We start from the raw sequence: 22,940 nt of genomic DNA, 5'->3' as shown, positions 1-22,940 counted from the left end.
AGAGATTGAAAGAATCAATCAGACTACAGGAAAGTGGCGTCTTCAGACACAGAGGGGCAGCTGCACATATGAACTCACAGCAGTTGTACCAGCAGGCGCAGGACCTATGCAAACCCAAGCGGGAACCCCAGCCTGGTGAGGGGAGTGAGGCAGGGGACTGCACAGGACCTATGCAAACCCAAGCGGGAACCCCAGTCTGGTAAGGAGAGTGAGGCAGGGGACTGCTGGGAGTTGTCAGCTGCTAGGTTAAAAAGGGCCTGTTTTCTCCAAGAGTGTGGCATACTTTATCAGTAGACAGATACACAGCCGTGACTATCAGGACAACACAGATTGGCCTTGACAGGAGGGAGACAGATGACCAGTAGTTGGGTGGGTGTGGAAGCAGAGATGGATTTGGGAAGAGTTGGAAGAAGAAGAGTAAGATGACAAAGCATATTGACCACATTCTCAAAGAACTAATCTCTTTTATTTTTATTTATTTATTTTTTTAAGATTCCAACTATCACAAGCCTTGCCACCAAAGGCAAATTCTTCCTCGTAGCTGCATTAGCACCCTGAGACATTTATGCTTCCTGGTGTTCTTTGAAACCTCAAAGCATGTGAACATCCAGATCAGGTCACTCTTTGGATCAGATTACTGATCAAAACTTCAGTAATATTTGGGGTCTGGAAAACAATGTCTCACTGGCCAGTTCTCCACCGTACAGCTCTCTACACACTGATTCACACCATAGAGTTCTAAAGGACCAAGTACAGACAGGTACACTAAACATGGCTCTGAACACTCCCCATCAGTAGTGTGCACAGACAAGACACCCCAAACACGACTCGGTCAGGTTCAGGGTCACTTGTCTGAACGTACACTCTTCAGTTCAATGTCGCTGGAATGTCAGTGTTCTAATACAGTTCTAAGATGAAACTCAGTATTGCTTTCTTTTGTCCTGCCTTTTTTTTTTGTTCTTTTGTGTGCTCTTCTGGGAAGGGACCTGGTGCTCTTTAGTGAAGGTTCATCCCGTTTGCTGTGACTTTCCCTTCTGGGGAGTCACTGGACTGTGGTTACCTTGTGCTGAAGTGTGTGGTGTGTGCAGAGTATGGGGCCGAGTTCTAGAAATGCGTTTGTTCTTGGCGCATGTCCCAGGATCTTATGTGTGAATTCTTCTTGTGGATTTGCATCTTCTGGGCCCCTTCCCAGAACAACACAGATTGCTTAGAGTAGAACCAAGGAAGGACTTTGCACTGTGAATCTCAGAAATCCAGGAAGCCAAGGACGAGTTTCATCCCTGGAGCTGTACCAAAGGCCAGCTGAAGTCTTCCTCAGCCTGGCACAGATTCCACCACTTAGAACAAAAGGAAGTAGAGAGATTATTTTCCAATGTGTCCTGCAAGGCGGGTGTCTGGAAAGCACAATGTTAAGCCAGCTAGTTCTCCATTTTAAAGTTTCTCCACACTTGGCCCTGCTCTCTCTCCTTCTCTCTCTCTTTGTGTATGTGTGTGTGTGGCACTGGTGTGTGTTGTGTACATCTGTGTGTAATGTGTACACAGATTGATGTGGAATGCAGAAATTAACATTGGAGGGGGTCTTTCTCCCTCCTTCTTCACTTTATTTTTATGAATAGGTTCTCTCTTTGAACCAGAGCTCACCATTTGGCTAGGCTACCTGAACAGCAAGCTCTGGGGGTCCTCTGTCTCCCCATCTCCAGCACTGGGTTTGCCAGTACATATATCCACCTTTTTAAGTGGAGGCAGGAGATCCAAACTCAGGTCCTTGTGTGAGCATGACGCTCACTTCTCCAAATGAGACATCCCCCAGCTCTTGAACACATTGTAGGTAATTCCACAACTGGGCCATCTACCCAGCCCTGGCAATGTTTTATATGAAAACTATTTAGTTATTATATTTGTCCACAAACAGGTTATTATTTCTTGGAACAATGACGGGAAGAGAAACTGTTGTTCTTAGTTTCCTGAAAGTGCTCAGAGATGTTAGGTGGCTACCTCGAGACACACAGTCGAGCCCAGAATGATCTCCTCTAGCACTGAGGGACTCATTGGAGGATTTGTAATAGGGATCCTACTGCCTGGACCTTTCCACAGACCAGGTTAAGTCAACCAAAACCTCCGAGCACTGCATTTTGAGAAGTTCTCCACATGGTCAGTATGATTTTAGGGTTGAGTACATTGTTCTGGTAGCAGGAATTGCTTTTAGCCCAGCTTCATATTCTTGTCTAGCAAAAATCACTTCCTCTGTTCTTACCATCTCACTCAGAGAGTGGTCATGAAGACTGAGTGAATTCACACACATAAGGGGCTCACAGCAGTGGTAGACACAGTACCTGTTTCATGGAACTAGCTACCATGACCATTATCTTGGTCATCAGGAAAGTCATTTTTGAGTAACTTGGGGCATCTTGAGTCTTTAACTATACGATGATCCAGTTTGACTTATGAAACTTCCTGATCACGTCATCCTTGCTAGAGTCAATAGAAAGTTATAAATGACTATGAAAGAAGAAGATAAGGAGACGTGGGATAATCAAAGCCTTTGTGGAACTTCTTTTAGTTATCATTTTGGCCACAGAGTGACCTGTAGCAGGAAAGACCTCTCATTTCCGAATGCGATCGGCCGGCCAAGAGAAGCATTATGGGATCCACATAATGTCTTAGTTTATTGAAAATTAAGTCTACACACTTTCTACATAACACAAGACATCTATTTAACCAAACTTTCTCAGTCAATACGACATTAATAGGTGGGTTCTGTTGACAGATCATAAGAATATCAAATCTCCTTATGTGTCAAAAGCTATAGACCCTGAAAATTAAATAAATGTATAGATCTATTTCCAGTAGATATTTCACTTAATATACTTTTTAGAACATATTAATTGAATTGGATGGCTATTTCTTATTAACATAATCTCTATCCCCTCCTGAGAATTAATATGTAAATGAAGAACTGAAACCCTTTACACAGATAGTAGCTGTGGGAACTGGTGTGAGTGCTTTACCCCGAGGCCAGATGTTGTGGAAACTGAGGAGCCAAGAGATCCCTGTGCTCTGACCAGGGAATGTAAACTGCCACCTAGGGAATAAACTGTGGCTCTTGACATCTCCGACATCGCAGCGCCATGAGGATCCTGGCTCAGAAAGATGATAAGCTGGACCTCATCATCACTGACCACTTCTAGTGGGACAACCTTAAGATATTAATTGGATAAGTCACAAATAGGAAAAAAAAAACACAACCTTGTCATACACACAGAACTGACAAGTTTCTTGGATTCAGAACATACGAAAGAAGCCCTGAAAAATCGCAGTAAAAACTGAAAGCCTCAAATAGTAAAGATACACAAGAAACAAATACATACAATTTTAAAGGCCAAGAGGTGAACAAAACATAATATTATTCAGAGCTGAAAGAGAGAAGCTTCAAACAGAAGAACAAAGGCTGATATTTCCTCTCATGTGTGAGAAGTAAAAGGGACCCAAGATAAGGGAGGAAGACCTGAAGGCTCAGGAAGCAAGAAGATGTGGTGGTTGGCGGGGATGTCCCAAAGGTGCATATGTTTGACTGTTGGTCCCCAGCTGGTGGAACTGTTTGGGAAGGACTAGAAAAAGAGGTCTTGTTGGTAGAAGGATGCCCCTGAGGCCCAGCCTTGAGGCTAGAAAAGACTTGGGCCATTCCCAGTTAGCTATCTCTGCTCCCAACTTTAAAATCAAGATATGAGCTCTCAGATGGCCCCACTGCTATGTCTCTGCACTTTTATTATGGACTCTAGCCCTCTGAAACTGTAAGCCCCCCTACAAACTCTTTCTTCTATAAATACCTTGGTCATGGTGTCTTATCACAGCAATAGAGAAGTGTCTAACGCAAGGGGTAATGGTGGAAGAAAAAACTCTAGATTTAAATAAACACACACACAACATAAAAGAAGACTATGACAATGTGTAATGATATACCTGTATGAAAATGTAGTGAAATTATTATTTTATATGTAAATTAATTTAAAAAGATAAAAAAGAGAATACTTCTCTGACTATGACTGCAGGTATGCTGAGACCAGCATTCTGAGCAAAACAGAAATAATTCAAAGGTATAAGACACATCAGTTCAATATTGGTATAAATTCAGGATTTCTCTTACTAAATTTGGAAAAAAATAAAAGGAACAAGCTTAATAGTTCATTCATGCAGTTTGGTAGCTATACTAGCGTGCATAGGTGTTGAAACTCAGAGAACTGAACCTTTTATCTTCAGGTAAGGCCTGAAGATTTTGTTTTCAGGTAAATTAAATATTTATTTTTAAATTGATATCTATGTATGTGTTTCTGTGTACATGTGCCCCCTGTGTGTGCAGGCACAGACAAGAGTAGGGTATTGGATGTCTGGAGCTGAAGTTACAGGCAAATTTGAGCACGTCGAGAATTGAACTTGGGTCCTCTGGAAGAGAGGCAAGAACTCTCAGCCACTGAGTCATCTCTGAAAATACATAAAGTTCATGTGAAAATTTGCTCAAAAGATCATTAAAGTCAAACGAGATCCTCCGCTTTCTGTGTGCCCCACTGCAGTTGGTAGTTCTGTGGTGGGCACCTGTTCACACGGATGCCCTCTGCGGCATCCTCCCAGTAGACACACAGACTGAAACCCACTGGAGGTGTGCCCCGTTTTCTCCAATGTAGAAGCTCATTTGTTTGCTCAGCAAAAGTCAGCTGAGGGCTCACTGTGTGCCATTTGCTCTGTGCAGGACACAGTGATGGAGAAGGCTAACAAATGCCCCCGCTTTCAGTCTGATACACACTCACGGTGAGTGTGAGCAAGCCAGGTGAGCTGGTGAGACTTCTGTCCTCCTCGGCACTGGCACTTAGGAATAGCAGGTCTCTCATCAAGGCTGTCAGATCGGCACTTTGGTTAAGTTTGGAAGATTCAACTAAGTTGCTGGGTAAATACACTCAGATCCATCTTCTGAATTATCTTTCCAGATGGCTTTCACATACAAATGCCTACATCATTCACATCATGAGTAAAAATTACAATTGAGACATACGCGTTGAAGATAAAATATTACAAAAATAATTTCAGAATTTTGCTTATCAGACTTTCATTATGAGAATATAGCTTAAAGCTGTTTTACTTATTTTTCCATCTTTCCACTTATTATTCTTGCAGTTTTTTTTAAAGAAGCCAGGGGAGAAATGATTTATGCTTTTATGCTTAAATTGATTAATTAGAAGCTTTGAATTCTTCACACAAAACCCTGCTCACTCAAGAATTTTCCTTTACCTTTGTAAATGATTGCAACTAAAATTAGGGAACACCATGTGTCAAAAGAATTACTATTTTCTCCCTTCTTTTGTCTTAGTTTGCTGAATAGCAACGATGACCTTGCAAAAACAAGCATTGGTAGCAGGCCAGGGAAGAAGTGTGAATTTGCAAAGCACATGTCACGGAAAAGTCACGCTGTCTCCACCGCATCCTCGAATGCCTTTAAATCCCCTTGAGCCTCATAGGTCAAATTTACATTTCATCGTGGAATAAAATTGAATAAAGTGTCCAACTCCTTGGGAAATCCATCTTCCTAACCTAGCTCTACACTGGTTCGTCTAATCATGTTTAAAACACCACTTTCTGCCCATTTTTCAAAGAACATTTAACATATAGAGAGTCATTTTTAAAAGGAAAAATGGAGAAGTGACCGAGTTTCTGGTTAAAATCTTGTGATCATACATTTACTGGAGAGCATCAACAATCCAGTCAGGTCTCACATTAAGGAAATTTGCTGAAGAAAGCAAAAGTCACTGCACAGGTATGGATAACATGGTAGTTGGAGGTGACCTTATGACATAAAGAGCATCTTCCATACAAGACACCTTACAGACAACACGTCCACAAATGTGTCTGTGTGCCTTCTTGCTAATCAAGGGCCTGGACCATGTCAAGGTTCAGTGAATGATGAAAAGTAATTTGTCCCATGAATTATTGCCTTTCCTGGAAACATAGTCATTCAATCACCAGAGCAGCCTCTTCTAACTGATTCTCTCCTCACACAATAGGCCTTCACAAGACTGAAATAGTAGCCATGGGAACACAAGTCTTGGTTGTCAACTTGACACACCTGGGAAAAGGGAACCTCAATTGAGGAACTGCCCCCATCAGACTGACCTGTGGGCATGTCTGTGGGGCATTTTTTTTTTTATTGCTATTGATGGAGGACAACCCAGTCCTCTGTGGGCGGTACCATCCCTAGGCAAGAGGTTCTGGGACTTGTAAGAAAGATAGCTTGTGCCAGGTGGTGGCAGCATACAGCTTTAATCCCAGCAGTGGAGAGGCAGAGGCAGTGGGTTCCTGTGAGTTCGAGGCTAGCCTGGTCTACAGAGAAGTTGCACAGAGAAATCTTGTCTTGAAAAACAAAACAAAACAAAAAACAAAATGACAACAACAACAACAAAAAAAACCTGACTGAGCCTGGAATTAAGCCAGTAAGCATCATCACTCAGTGGTCTCTGCTTCAGCTTCTGCCTTCGGGTTCCTTCTTAAGTTCCTGCCCTCACTTCCCTCAACGATGCACTGTAACCTGTAAGTCAAATAAACCCTTCCTCCCCAAGTTGCTTTTGGTCAGTGTTTTATCACTGCTACAAAGAAACAAAGAAAGCATGGTCTCCTTGTCTTCGATGACACATTTTCCTCTCAACTGTTAATGACATGGCATCTTAAAATAACCAACAGTTCTGTTTTCCTGCCTCCCGCACCATCACAGATGATCCATATCACCCACACAGAGACAATCCTGCACTGGGTTAAGATCCCTCTCCTAGAAGAATCTTGTTAGTGTTTTTTTGCATTATGTTTTGTCTTGCTTTATTGAGATAAATTTTCTGTAGCCAAGGCTAGCCTCAAGCATCTAGTGATTCTCCTGCCTCAGTTTTCCAAATGCTGGGGTTAAAGGTGTGTACTAACAAGAAACAAGTCTTGAAAGATCAAAGGCTACTAAAAATATATCTGAAGACTATACAAAAATAACGGATACATATGTCTGGGTGCAGACGATGCTACACCGTGCCAGATGACTTTCTGTAACTTAACACTCTGTCCCAGCAGCTTAGGAAGAGACAGGGTTTACTTGGTTTACACTCCCACATCATATTCCATAGTCTATATTATCTAGGGAAGTCAAGGCAAAAACTCAAGCAGGAACAGAAGCAGAAACCCCAGAGGAACAATGGTGCTTTCTGGCTTGCTTAGCTAGCTTTCTTATACAGGCAGACTCACCTGCGTGGGAACAGTGGTGCCCACAGTGGTCTGTGTCCTCCTTCATCCATCACCAATCAAGATCTCTCCCATACACATGGCTACAGGTCTGATCCTGGCAGAGAGTCCATCAGCTGAGACTCACTCAGACCAGGCCATGTCAGTTGACAGCTGACTACTAACTAGGAACTACATGTGCTGATTCAAAGCACTAAAATCTTTCATGTTAGAACAAAATTATATACACATAAAAAAGAAACAGTTAAATCAATTAAGTTAAAGGAAAACAAAATAAACCTGACATTGTAAAGGACAACATACAGGCTGAATATAAAACATCTTATAATTAAACAAGCGCTCAATTAATGTAAAAGGCAAGACAGACTTTTAAGATGTGGTCCTTTTAAAAGCCAGGCATGGCAGTGTGTACCTGCAATCTTAGCACTCAGGATACAGAACCAGGGAAGCAGGAGTTCAAGGCCAGCCTTGACTACATAGTGAGTTTGAAACCACCCTTTGCTACATGAGATCTTGTCTCAACACACGGAAGTATAAAATAATAATACAGCATTCATTTCTTTACTGGATAATAAATAAATGTTTTTAGTCTTGCCTGAAATTGATTAAGAATACATAAAAACAAGTATAGGTGAGATTTTAAAATGTTTATGGATTTATAATCCTCTTAATTAGAATGTTTCAATAAATATTAGTTTCAAAAAACAAACAAAACAAATGAAGTAAACACAGCAGGCTCAGATGTGGATCAAGAGAGTGAAGAGAAAACATACAATTAAGTCAGAAGCCTCCAGTCTTTCCTCTGCTGTTCCTTTCAGTCTTTCCCAGAGAGGATCCCAAGATTAGCAGAAGAAAAGGTTGGGAATATGATGGAATCCAGAAGGGCTTTGACATCCGTGGTGGGCCTCATGATTTCTCACAGCTGAGAGAAGACATGATAAAGAACAAAAAGCATCTTTGTAACATTTAATGCCTACCCTGATAACTTGAGGTGCATGGGTGCACTCCTAACCCGAGAAAGAAATGATTTCAAGCCAACAAACACACAATATGGTATTCCCTGAGACACTATGATAAGAGCTTGTCAAAATTATAAATAGTTTAGTAATGCTGTTTTTATTGCCAATAATTTATATTTATGCTTTATTTTCTTTTTTGAAATATTTTAATTCCGTTTTTGAGAATTCGCACATTTATATGCCCTGTTATTTGTCATATTTATCTACCATTCCCTCCCTATAATTCTTTTGAATCCCTACCGTGCAGAGTCTCCCTCCAAACTTTATGTCTTCCAAGATTTAATGTTTATTGTCCAATGAGCACTGCCCAAGAGCTCACAGGTGACGAATACTCTGTATTAACTCCCTTAGAATCGAAGGCTCTAGAACATCTCAAGAGACCGGTGTGAATAAATGTAAGAGCAGGAGCAAGGGAGGAGTGTGAAACACTGCTGCACACTTCACCTCACAGCACACCGTGGTTATCTGCAGGATATCACGCGTGCCTGGCAGCCTAACCAATGCAATAAAACATGAAAAGACAAAAGGATGTAAGAGTTGAGAAAAAGAGCAACACAATCATTTCCTCATGAACGTGGCAGCCTATGAAAAGCATCAGAGATCACTGAAATCAGTTAAAAGAGTTTAAAACAATAAAAATAGTAGTAATAATAATAATAAACAAAATAAAAACATAAAGGAATAAAACTATTATAAACCAGAAAATATGCATTTACATGCACAGAAAAGTGAAACTAGAAGCTCTTTCTAAGTAGAAAGAAAGGAATGAGAAATTATAAGTATCAATAGATTTTACTGAATCTTAAGGCACTGTAAGTACAATCCAGAAAAAAATATGGATAAAATATTTTTGAGACAGGCTCTTGCTATGTAGCCCTGGCTGGCCCAGTACTGGCCATGTCCACCTGGCTAGCCTCAAACTCACAGAGATATACCTGCATAAGCCTTCCCTCCCATGCTGGTATTAAAGATGTGTGCTACCAGGCACAGCTTAAATATTTATGATGTAGGACAGAGAATTACTAGTTATAATATATGAACACATCATGGGCTAACACAAGGTAAAAATGCTTTGGTTTTAAAGTGGAAAATAATATTTAAAAAGTGGAACTAAGAACAGTCTACAAGTATATAATCATCAAAGGTTTTAGAAACAGGTCTTCAATTTTACTTTGAAATTCCCTTTGAATAACTGATTTCTAGGAACTAATTATGAAAGCACGAAATCTTTGGCCACTAGGTCATAGATCCTTAGCCCCTAGTAAAACTGAAAATTAGTAATAAGCAAATTTCTAATATTAGAAGACTGAATAAGACAAAGACTGGCGCCTGCTCATGAAGAGTACACCATAATGCTCTTCTAGATTGAACTGAGGAAAGAACATGCTACTAAACACCAGCAACAGTATTAGCCCATCCTTGTGAAATATTTACATAGCCTTTCTAAGTCAATATAAAATATCAACAGTGACCATTTTTACTTGAGGTGGTTTTTAAAAATATATATTAAAATTTAATTTGTGTATGTGTGTGATTGTATATATGCGTATGTGCTCATGTGCACTCATGAGCAAATGAGTGTAGGTTCCACCAGAGACCATAAGAGGGCACTGTGTCTGTTAGCATCCAGGCACTCCTGGGCACTCCCCCTTGGAAACCTGGCACAGTACACTACCCCTCTGTGCATGTCAAGCAGTACCCTGACTGTACACAGGTACAAAGTTCCCTTTAAGAGGCAAGCCCTGCCTACTCCTGTTCTCTTTGGCTATTCTTCTCAGAAGACAAGCAGGTCTCTGTTTCTCTGTCTCTGTCTCTCTCTTCCTCCCCTTTACCCTTCTCTCAATTAACTCCACACTCAAGCCCTGTCTGCCAGCGTATTTGCTTTCAATCACCATAGGACACACTAACGGCCCCACCTCAACAGTATCTGCCTGGAGCAGTGGTCACAAGCTGTTGTGAGCTGCCCAATGTGGGCAGTGGGAGCCACACTAAGGGCCTCTGCAAGAGTAATACATGCTTTTAACTGCTGAGTCATCTCCCCAGCTCCCCTTGAGTGGGCTTTATTATTTCTAATTTTGCTTTCAGTCTACATTCTAATGTTTATGCAGCGAACAAGTCATACAGTTATTTGTAGTTATAATGCATATATAATCTATCAACTTCTGTCTCATATTATTACTATCAATATCAATCAATAATAATATCACTGCTGACTAATACTAGTTAATATTGCTTAATAATACGCAGTAAAGTCAAACTTTAATTCAGCTTTGAAAGCAGCCATCCTTCCTATGTGTAGCAAATAAACAGTCATGTTAGCAATAACATAGACATGGTGCAGCTAGCACTGACATGGGATCCATCACTGTTACCGAAAGAAGACTAGAAATTTTTAAAAGTTGGTGATGAACAAAGATGTTCTGACAAGGAACATGTACTGGCACATTGAACAAGATAAGGAAAAATGTTTATTGTTATCTGGAATAATTAATCTTGTTTCCCTAGGAAGAAAACTTAATTTTGAAAACTCAAACTGTATTTTCCAGTCTAAATAAATTCAGTCTCTCAATGAATTTTCTCATAATAAATGAGCTACAATATGCCATCTTCAAGTTTTCTCAATTGTGTTATTTTTGAATGCATCTAAAAGAGCATTTTTCAAGAAGAATTTTTAAATCTTACATGAATGGCTTCCTTGAGTATGATCCCCAATGTCTCTTCATCAGCAGCGCGGTGGTGGCGCACACCTTTAATTCCAACACTCGGGAGGCAGAGGCAGGCGGATCTCTGTGAGTTCGGAGCCAGCCTTGTCTACAGGAGAGAAAGTCCAAGGACAGGCTCCAAAGCTTCAGCGAAAACTGAACTCAAAAAACAAAAACAAACAAACAAACCAACCAAATGTCCCTCTGTCAAGCTGTGAAGACAGAATCATGTGGAATCGCTCATGATTTTTCTTGACCTACTGGATCTGGGCTCTCAAATCAGGCTTGGTTCTATTCCACTCAGCTGTTCCTCAGCTTTATTCAGTCCTACTGCTACCAGGTTTAATGCATTGTGACCCACACTCAGGGCATGGCAGTGCTCCCTCTCCCCACCTCTGCTGTGCTCTGTAGGCATACATAGTGCTCCCCTCTCTCCACCTCTGCTGTGCTCTGTAGGCACACACAGTGCTCCCCTCTCTCCACCTCTGCTGTGCTCTGTAGGCATACATAGTGCTCCCCACTCAACACCTCTGCTGTGCTCTGTAGCCATGAGGAATGAATATCAATAAAAGAAAAGCCATGTCTTAAGAAACATCATTTTGGGGGAATTGCCATACAAATAAAAGGTTTTCCTTTTTAGCTAATTTTCTGTGATTGTGTGTATTATTCTTAACATGCGTAGCTTATATGCACATACAAACACACTAATATATAAGTATGTGCATGTCTACTCTGCTATTATGTATGATATGTAATAGACATGTATTTGTTTTATTTAACTTACAATATACCTATAATTGTATAGGCTGGCTCCGAACTCACAGAGATCCGCCTGCCTCTGTCTCCCGAGTGTTTTATTTAACTTACAATATACCTATAATATATTGAAACATCCAACTTAAAAACCCATTCATGTCAGTTTCATGGTATTAGAATAAGAGCAGTGTAAGTTGTGCAGTGGTGGCACACACTTTTAATCCCGGCACTCAAGAGGCATAAACAGGTAAATCTCTGTAAATTCAAGGTCAGCCTGGTCTACAGAGTGAGTTCCAAGATAGCCAGGACTGTTGCATAGAGAAGCCTGGTTTCATAAAATAAAAACAAAATACAAAATCAAACAAACAAACAAAATAGACCAGTAAGTAGAATCGCTAAGAGGGCTTCTTCTCCATGGAACTAGAGGTTGGGCTACTTCAAGATCTCCGCGGGTCTTCGCTCACAACTCCAACATGGCAAATGAGGAGGTTCCCACTTTCATGTCTCATCCAACAGGGCTGTATAAAGCCTGCATGCTGTTTCTATTTGTTCTATTTGGCTTCTGTTACAAAACGATGACCACACAACCAATGTATAGGAAGGAAAGGATTTATTGGGCTCATGTATCTATGTCACTATCCATCATTAGGTGAAATAAGGGCCAGAACTGGACACAGGAGCCTGCAGACAGAAACTGAAGCAGAGTCCTGGAGGCATGCCGCTCACAGGCTTGCCTTCCTTCACTTGCCCGTTTGCTTTCTTAGGCAACTCAGAAGCGGCTGCCTAAGAATGGCACCACCCACAGTGGCCCGGGCCATCCCACATCAATTGTTAGTCAAGAAGATGCCCCCACAGAGATTCCCAGGGGCTATCGTAAGGAAGGCAAATCTTCAACTGAGGTTCCAACTGTCCTCCCAGGTGACTCTAGTTTGTGTCAAATTGACAAAGACCAACCAACACTCTATTCTAAAGTTTCCACTGCACACCTGAGAAGAGTTTCACCCTCAAAATTTACACTAGATAGTCATGTTAAGAACTTTAAAACTAAAATGGCAAAATTATTTAGAATAATATTTCTATCAACTATTTATCAACTCAATATCTATATGGTTCGTATACACAACTTTAAAACCTGCAATAGCTTTAAATGAACTCATGTTACTGGAGTAAGCATGAGAAATATAAGAATTTATGAAGCACTAATATATTAAGAAATATCCTTTGAGATATTAAACTCACCCTGAACTTTTCTATACAAGATATATGTCCTTTTTAATGGGCTCCTTCATTATATATGAGTCTCCAGGTTGAGAAATGGATTTAAATTGAAAAGTAGAAATGAAAATGATCTGGACATGACTGCATGCCTGTATCCTCACCACCCGGAAGCTCAGGAAGAACAGCCCGAGTTCAAGGCCAGGCTGGTTGGATAGAAAGATTCAATCCCATAAAAGAGCAAAATGAAATAAAAGAAAGAGGAGGAAAGACTTTTTTCAAAAGCCAAGAGGAATATTTTAAAAGGAAAAACTAAAATAACAGGCTGGAGAGCTGGTTAAGAGCTTCGACTTCTCCTGCAGAGATTTGGTCCCCAGGAGTCCAGCCTTCACATCGTGGGGCTCACAACCACCTTTCATTCCACTTCCAGAGGACGGGACACACTCTTCAGGGCTCTGCAGTCTCTGCACACACATGCTGCATACACAAACAAGCAGGCACACACATATCTAGCCCCAAAGCAAAGTAACAGCGTAGGGAGTCTTTAAATTCATTTACAGTTTCCAAGTTTGCATTGTTACTAGTCCTATCTGCAGCGATACCTGTCTCACCTTGAATGACTGAAGGAGAGGTACCGGTTACTCTACCCAGCGTCTGCTTGAAGCCCCACCCTGTCTTCTGCAGCTGTCCTCACACACAGCCGCAGCAGGTGCCCCTCCCAGGAGAGTCTCACCTAGGACACACTGGTGGCAGAAGGAGAATGTGTCATCTTTCAGAGAGGAGGAGTCCCTGTAGGTCTCTGTCCCCAAGGCTCCTGACACGCCTCAGCTCTTAGAAGCCCGGGGTTTAACCAGGCTCCCTCTGCATCACTCAGTCAGTGAAGAAACTCACCTTCTAGAAGCTGCTTGAATGATTGGTTGGGAGATATTTTTTGACACAAATTGGCTTTTCTTTAAGGTAAAGTCACCAATTCACAGCCGTCAATCCTGCATTAAACCTGGCTGATCAATTTTAATGAAATGCCTTCAGTCATGATAATATGTTAAAAATAAAACCCTCTTTCATATTACAACAACAAGGAGGTACTCATGTGCCCCCGGGCCCCAGCTCCACCTGCTCCGGCATAGAGAAGGCAGCAATAACAGTGACATTTTTAATTACGCTGCCGCACTCCAAATCCCGGGTAGGGTGTCAGCGTTGGATGGGGCCATGGGGAGATTCCCTGTGAAATGTACTGACCTCAGAACCCAGGGCCTCCCAGGAACTGAACACAGGGTGAGGGGAGAGACCACTGTGTGTGTGTGCGTGTGTGTGTGTCAAGGTGACCACAACCTATAGTTGAGAGCTGCAGTCCTAAAATTCATTATCTTTCATTTCAAATAAACATGTTTGAGACTTTCCTGCTCCCTGCTTTACCGTGGATCTTTGCTCAGCCCACTTTTCCCCTACGTCTTTGATCTCCTTGTCCTTCCAAGTTAAAGTTAAACATCCCCACTCCTTCCTCTCTGAGAGTTATCAGTCATCACCCGGTCACCAGTTTCAGGCACCCCACCTGCCTGTCATTTTGTCTCTTTGAGGACTCTGCTCCTGGTCTGTCCCTGAGCCCTACATGTAAAGGGAGTTTCTAAAGCTGTCCTATTGCGTCTTAAGACACTGTATTGTATCGAAGGTTCCCCTTCCAAGGCTGTGTTCTGTCTTTAGACAATGACAGCCACTTGTCACCACTGAGATAAGGGAGCAGGGATTGGTAGTAAGCTTTGAAGGATCTGGAGGGCAAATCCCAGTTCTTTTGAGTCTGAACACACTGCAGCACGGCCCGGAGAGCAGATGGAGGTCGGGGCAGCCCATCTTGGGTGAAGAGGCTTATGAGGGTTATGGATTCCTTCACTTAGAAATTGGGAGGTCTCGAAGTTGATAAAGTTCTGGCCTTTGATCCCCAGAACCCATCAGAAAAACACAGGTGCAATAGGGCATACCTATGATCCAACACTAGAAAGAGAGAGAGAGAGAGAAAGAGAGAGAGAGAGGAGGATGTCAGGGCCGACTGAGCAGTCGCCCAAGCCGAATTGGTAAACTCTGGGACAATGACAGACACTAAAGATGGCGGTTCTGAGGAGGAATGCCTAGGGTTGTCCTCTAGCCTCTAGAGCACATGCACACACATATTGAGCACCATATACATGTGCTCATATGTACACACATACTTGAGCACCCACACACATGTGCTCTCATGTACACACATACTTGAGCACCCACATACATGTGTTCACATGTACACGCATTCTTTTTAAACAAACTGCAAGCTGCGCTTTGAATACTAAAGACTTCAGTGATAAAGTTTAGCAATGATGGAAAACAGGCAGCAATGACAACCATTATGAAGGAAATCCCAGGAACTACTCTGAGATATGGGGATGCGAGGTGGGAAAAGGAAGAGGCACCCAGAATTTCTGCTGTGATCCCTGGAGGACTTACACTAAGCAGTTGACAAGAAAGAACATTTGGGATGATGTCATAAACTTGAGGAAGACCCTGAAGCTGGCTGAGTCTCCCAGGAAAACTTCTGCTCTCCTGGAGGAAGACCCTGAGGCTGGCTGAGTCTCCCAGATAACACCATTGCCCTCCTGGGGTTGCTTAGCTCAACTTCCTCTCTGATCCCCAACCCTGCTCTGAACACTGAGATATGAAAAACATAAAACATCAGGGAAATTCACTAGGGTGATTAAATGCCAACTCTGGCTTACGGAGGTTTGGGAAAGGCTTCCCCTGGCAGACATAGAAAGGTATCCAGGTCCTCAGGAGGTGAGGTGGCTAGGGTTCCAGAAGAATCATGAGAAACAATGGAAGACATGACTTGGAGTTCTGGAGGATAAAGGAGAGGCCTTGATGAGTGCTTAGAGAAGCCTTCTGTGGCCATCTAAGAAATGGGTCTTTTTGATGTGGTCGTGCAGCTCAGGATTGCCACGCCTGCCTTAAACTACCAATACTGTGTGGGGAACTTCTGCTGTCTGCCTGCCTTGCCATACCTGGCCCTCCGCTATCAGCTACAGCTGTGCCCACTTAAAAGACTCTCGAGCCCACCTAGATCTCAGCAAGGTTATGGCTGTTGTCTGGGACTCTTATGATAGCGGAGTCACCCTTTTGAATGCAAGTCGCATTTGAGAATCCAGTGGGAGCCTGTCAGATATGGGTAAGCAGAGATGTGATCTCAGTTACTTTCTGCGTTTGTGTGTATGTGTCCATGTGTGCACACATGTGTGTGTTGGGGCTCAAGCATGCGTGAACACATTCCTGTAGAACTCAGAGGACAACACAAAGCACCTTCAGTTCTTGCCGTCTAATTTGGTTTCATCTCTGAGACAGTGTCTCTCAGTGAACCCGATGCTCATCAATCTGGCAAGACCAGCTGATCCTCAAGCCCCAGGGATTTGCCTGTCTCTACTACCGTCTTAGCGCTGGGATTACAGTCACGAGCTGACACACGTGGCGTTTTAAGTGGGTGGAGAGGATTCCCAACTCACAGACTCATGTTTGCCCTGCAAGTACCTTACAGCCTGTGTTACCTCCCCAGCCTGCTAATTTCCACACTCTTCAAGTTAGGTGACCGGTGTGGTCAAATGTTTTTCTCTTTGTTCCCTATTCCTTTCACTCGCCAGAACCACATTCCTGCTCATCTTCAGAATGCCATAGCAGTTCTAATCTCTAGTGACAAGGACCCTGGTCTTAAGGACCACAATCCACAATCTGCAGTTTTAATTTGATTTCCATTTAATCAATGATACTGCTGGCCATTTCAGTGCGCTCTGAATTCTAAGCCTGGGGTCAGAGTTAGGTTGTGGGTACACTGTGTTGGGATTTGGGGTTCAGGTGGTGTCTTGTGAGATTTATGTCAGCTTTCTTCTTCTTCCCCCTCAGGGCAGCGAGCTGCTCTGGAATACAAAATAACAAAGATTGATCCTGAACTCATTTCCATAAATATGTTGGGCAAATAGAAAACCACTCTGCCAGTACTGGTTGAAATGTGGTGGCTAAGTCCAAGGAGCAGTGACACTAACTGTGAAATTTCCCATGAATACTTAAGCTTCAACAGGGGCAGTTTCTTCAAAAAGACTTTGGTCAACAGATTTGTACTGAAATAAACTTCAGGAGCTGACATGGGCTTAATTAAAAAGTGATAAATCTCTGTGCCCCATCTATCAGCTATTTTAAAAAGAGAAACATTGGGCTCTTGTCGTCACTAAGTCACATTGGCTAGCAAATACACACACAATCTCCACGGTGTGGTTTATGTCTGAGGAATAAGGAGCTGTGTATTTCTCCTTCATGGTGTTAACTGGTTTTTCATCTATTATTTTTCATCATTTTTATTGTGTTTCCATTCCAGGAAAAGTCTGCCCAAAGAGTCAAGGTTGGGTACACATAACTTTATTTGTATGTTCTTGTCCCTAAAATCCATGATGCAATAAATATTGAAGAACTTACACCCCCAAGCCCCACATGCATACAGTAAGCATGACTTAGAAAAACATATGCTCAGTGCTTTTCATGGCTGGGGACAGACACCTCGAGTCATCTGAAGCATGTCTTCAAGTGTGAGAAGGGTTTCACACACAACATAGGTGCCTCTATGCAAACACTGACATGCTCAATGCCTTTCTCGGTAGAGACTGACTCAAGCCATCTGAAATAGGTCTTTAAATGCGGAAGAATTTCACACACAATGCTTCTTAGCTGTCCACTTACAAATGTGGGAGAAGAAAAGGCCAGGGAAATCATTAGCGTTTCTTTCCTTACGTGTGGGTATCATTAGGGAGAATGGACTGAGTGGGGGAGAAGAGAATTCACACCCTTAGTGACATGGAACTTATTCTGGCCTTGTGAGTAGGCACGAGCTCTAACAACTCTCTTTCCACTCCCCGACATCTCAACCTCTGAGGTGTGCGATACTGGTGAGGGACAATGCTCTCTCGGGACTTCTTTAACTCTCTCGTTTCTGTCCTCCAATCAGTGAGTGAATACAGGGTGTGTCCCCCCCCCACACACACACACACACTTTTCACTGTGAGGTTCCTAGGTCAGTCATCCACAAGAACCACTGGAGATGGTGTTTCCATCTTGGAATCTAAGAAGAGGTTTTCAGTGAAGGAACTTTGCAAAGGCTTTCTCACTCTCAAATACTTTAACCCCAAGCCTTAGATATCAAATCCTGCTTTAGGATCTCAAAACAAGAACCCAAATATTAGTTCTCTGAATCTTTGTTTGGTCCTGCTTTCTGAAAGCATGTTTTAAATAGAAGAAAGGGTCTGAATAAATTGCTTCTAAGAAGTAACTACAAAAGAGTTATGAAATAATTATTATATATTTCAGAACATATTGAAATTTGCAGGCAAATGGATGGAGCCAGAAAACCTCATATGGAGTGAGGTAACCCAGACCCAGAAAGACAATTATCATATGTACTCACTTATAAGTGGTCTTTAAACATAAAGCAAAGAAAACCAGCCTACAAATCACAACCCTAGAAAACCCAGAGAACAATGAAGACCCTAAGAGAGACATACATGGATCTAATCTACATGGGAAGTAGAAAAAGACAAGATCTCCTTAGTAAATTGAGAGCATAGGGACCATGGGTGAGGGTATAAGGGGAGCAGAGAAAATGTATAGCTCAATAAAATCAATAAAAGAAATACAAAAATATTCTAACACAAGTAAATTTAACTTTAAAAGAGTGAGTTTTTGGTAAATATGGTATCAGAAAACCCTCAGTAGTCAAAGTGAAAACAAACTAAGAAAAAAGTTAGAAATGCTGTTCTCCAGACTCCGTACAATTATTTTAATTATTAACTCACAACAACTATGTTTACTTGCACTGAGCCCAACAAGACTAGCTCTTTCAAGTCCAAGAAGGAGTGGGTCCTCTCAGGACCCTATTCTTTAGGTCTTTATTACTGGCTAATGGTAGATTTCAGGAGAGGAGAAACACCGCCTTTAATTGTGTACCCCGGCTCCAAGCTACAGCTTCAAACCCATGGTGACACCTTGACGCCAACAGCCCAGGTTAACCTCAGGGGGCAACAAAACATGGGTGTGAGACATGGACATGGGTGTGTGAGACATAGACATGGGTATGAGACATAGACATGGGTGTGAGACATAGACATGGGTGTGTGAGACATGGACATGGGTGTGAGACATAGACATGGGTGTGTGAGACATAGACATGGGTGTGAGACATGGACATGGGTGTGAGACATGGACATGGGTGTGTGAGAGAGACATGGGTGTGAGACATAGACATGGGTGTGAGAGAGACATGGGTGTGTGAGACATAGACATGGGTGTGTGAGAGAGACATGGGTGTGTGAGACATAGACATGGGTGTGTGAGAGAGATGTATGCATAAGGTGAACAGGGATGCTAGAATAAGGATGGTAGGCAAGCATTGCACACATATGGGAAATTTTTGACAAACACACCTGATTAATAAAAAAATTAATTTAAAATAAAAACATGAACTCATTTAAAGGGTCTTCTCTGCCATCCCCTCCATAGAAATTAACTGAGACTTATTTGCTTTACAAATTTACAAAAATTCAATTATTCTTATCTCACTTTGACATTTCAGGGAAAGAAGAAAAATGAAGATCCTGCAATGCCAGCTCCCAATTTCTCTGAGTGCTTGTCTTTCTGAGGTTTTATCTATAGTTATATTTACCATATATCTGAATATAAAATCAAGATACATAGTCTAACTAGACATTTTTTCCCTCATTTGTCAGCTCGCTCATATGAAAAGTCTAATGTAGAAGGCTATAAAAGTTTAGTTGCTTTTAATGTTAAGCAGATGAATTATACTTATTGAGAATTAATTTGTCAATAAATAAAATCTTGTGATATATGGCTGTTTTCTCTGCAGGAGCATTTCATCATGTCTAAGGGTATAACTCTTCTCTCTCGTCATTCCTGCCTTTCTTGCCAGATCGCCATCAAAGAATGCACCCTGGTGTAATATAGTCTATGGAGCAATTTTTAAATCCTTGCATATCCACTGAATTTTAAGAAGAAAATATGCAAGAAGATAAAACTTCCATGTAAGACAGTAGGTGATACCATTTCTTAAGATGACTTAATTTATGGTTTCTCTATATGTATGAAAAAAATTGGCTCATTTTATCTTCCCGTGTAATGGGCGTGGCTAGGTGAAAGGCACTTTCAATCTTCCCAGTGCTGTTGATGGGGAGTGAAAAATGATGCTTTCCTGAGGAATGAATTCCTAGGGTGCCAGCGAGGCATCAGGACTCCACACATTATGACACACAAAGACAATACTCAAGCTGTTTACAGATGCAGCACCTGGTACAGACCAGGAGAAAAGAAATGCACTGGACCCGGAGTGGGGTGGGGGCTGCTTCAAGCCCTTCCCTTGTTCCATGTCAGGAGAATATCTGGCTTTCGTTTTGCTGGAGGGAATTCTTACATGGCTATGTAGAGAGGTCAGCATCTCACACATGAGCAAACGTGATCACAGGTGACCCAACTGTTTCCGGTGTCTTGAAAAGTGTAAAAATAAATTGAAATGGGTTTAATCATGAAAACATCTTTAGAATGTCAGGCTGTCTGCTTCTTTGCCTGGGGCTGGTCCCGTTCAGCCCCCCAGCCCAGTTCATCCAGTCCCTGCCCATTCACTTTTTTTAAGGGCAGCATTAGCACTATAAAAGCAAGTAGCCATGCCACTGAGGATGGGGGATGGGGAGAAGGAAAGCCCACAACTCTTCTAGGCTGGGTTGCAGATCCAGGCAGGGCAAGAAGCCAGCATTAGTCAGAGACTCTGGAAGAGAGAAGTCATGGAGGGTCAGAGTCATGCCCTACACACAGCTGCCTGACTGTCAGTTGTGACTCTGTGACCATGTGCACGGCAGAGGTAGCTTGGAGAAGCACTTTGTGCCCCTTCTCTTATCTCCAGATCAAGCAGTAAGAGGGGCCAGCACACCAGTGCAGCATTTGGGCACAACCTCTGCCAAAGTTTTGGTTTGTTATTAAGTTTTGTAGACACAAGAGTGATCCCACAGGATATGAACTTTTGAAAAATTGATCAAATGAGTAGAAACGCAACAGAAATATAAGTGACCACACATCACAGAGAAGATGGACTGAGCAGTTTAAGGCAATGGAAATTATGAAAAAGGAGAGAGCCATCATGGATAAAAACAAGCAAGCAAACAAACAAACAAAAAACTACAACCCAGAACAGTGCAGTGAGTTAGCATCCTAGAAAAACTAACATTGGGTATGATGAAGTATACCTATAATCTCAGAACTCAGAAGTTTGGGGGCTGGTCTGGGATAGGTGATGAGACCCCGCCTCATAAATAACAACTGTGTATAATCTGCTGAGAAAAGAATATGACAATTAGGTTGAGGGAAAATGTAACCAATTGGAATTAATATTAAATAAACCTCGATGTTGGGTTCTGTAGCTGAAATGTTCAAAACATCTGATTCCATCAGTTCACGGAACTAGGGACACCATGTATGAAGAAGCAAAGGGAAATAAAGCAAAGGCTGAGGAAATAAGATATCTCAACTAGAGAAGCAGACAACCCAAGTGAGAATTCTGCAGTCAAAAAACCCAATGCCTGAGTTGGAGAGTTCACTGAATGGGCTCCCCAGCAAGAAGTGCTGAGAGGGCAGAGGATCAGGCGGCTCTAAGGAGAGTCCACAGGAACTAGGAGTTCAAACAACACAAAGAATGCGACTTAAGCAGAGTGGGCAGAGCTTCAGAGGCTTGTGGAACACGGTGAACAATGCAGACAGCCACTACTTATGAAGTGGAGAGAAATGGGATTTAGGCAATAATGCTGCTAAATAAACTTTGTAATAGTGTGATTATGTAAACTAAGATGCCTACAGCCTCACTTGTCAGTGGAATCCTATGGATCTACCATTGTTCCTTCATTATGCCGTGTAATTACTGCTCATGTGTAAAGAAATTTCTAGAATGTGAGTAATGAAAGAAAGACAGAGAGAGAACAGAAAAATCAGAATTCTTTATTCTCTTTCATTGAAATATGAAGGCAAATAGAGATATTACAGATAATTAAAGTCTTAATTTGGTTCTACCACACTGACCTACATGAAATACTAAAAAGATTCTACAAAACTAAACAAAATAACACACAAAGTAATAACCTGAATCAAAAAAGGAAATAAAATTACCAGAAATAATGAAAATAAGAGCAAAAATTTTAAAAGTGAAATAAACTTATTTTTATCCTTTTAAGAATTTTATGTTTTTAAAAGCATAAGATTATATAAAATTTGCTATGGGGAATGCTCCTATATACTGCAAAGATTTGTCACTCATATTGGTTTAATAAAACACTGATTGACAGTAGCCAGGCAGGAATTATAGGCAGGGCCACCAGACTAGGAGAATTATGGGTATAGAAAAGGCAGAGATGCAGTCACCAGCCAGACACAGAGGAAGCAATATGAGAATGACTCCCTGATAAAAGATACCAAGCTATGTGATTAAACATAGACAATAATTGTGTGTGAATTTAAGTCATAAGAGCTAGTTAGTGATAAGCCTGAGTAGTAGGCAAAACAGTTTATAATTAGTATAAGCTTCTGTGTGTTTATTTGGGACTGAAAAGCTGTAGTACTGTGTGGGGCAGAAATGTCTGTCTACAAAATTCCCTATAACTGTAATGATTGATTATATGGGTTTATAATCTGTATACACACAATATATACAAAAAATAGCTTAAAGAAAGGCAAGGAAGTAAAAATATATTGAAGGAAAAATTAATAGGGTATAAATAAATATTTAATAATCAGCAAAAAATTAAAGATAAAACAATAACACTTAACACAAAACAATAATCACAAATAACACAGATTTAAAATAAGGAGAAATTAGTGATATATGTCTAGCTATGCCAAAATTACATTAAATGTGAATGAAATAAAACCCTCATTT

This window comes from Alexandromys fortis, unplaced genomic scaffold (genome assembly GCF_014885135.2).
Source record: "Alexandromys fortis isolate MF-2015 unplaced genomic scaffold, M_Fortis_MF-2015_v1.1 scaffold_160, whole genome shotgun sequence".
NCBI lineage: Eukaryota > Metazoa > Chordata > Mammalia > Rodentia > Cricetidae > Alexandromys > Alexandromys fortis.
The sequence above is the reverse complement of the archived record's forward strand: the minus strand, read 5'-3'. Positions refer to the sequence as shown.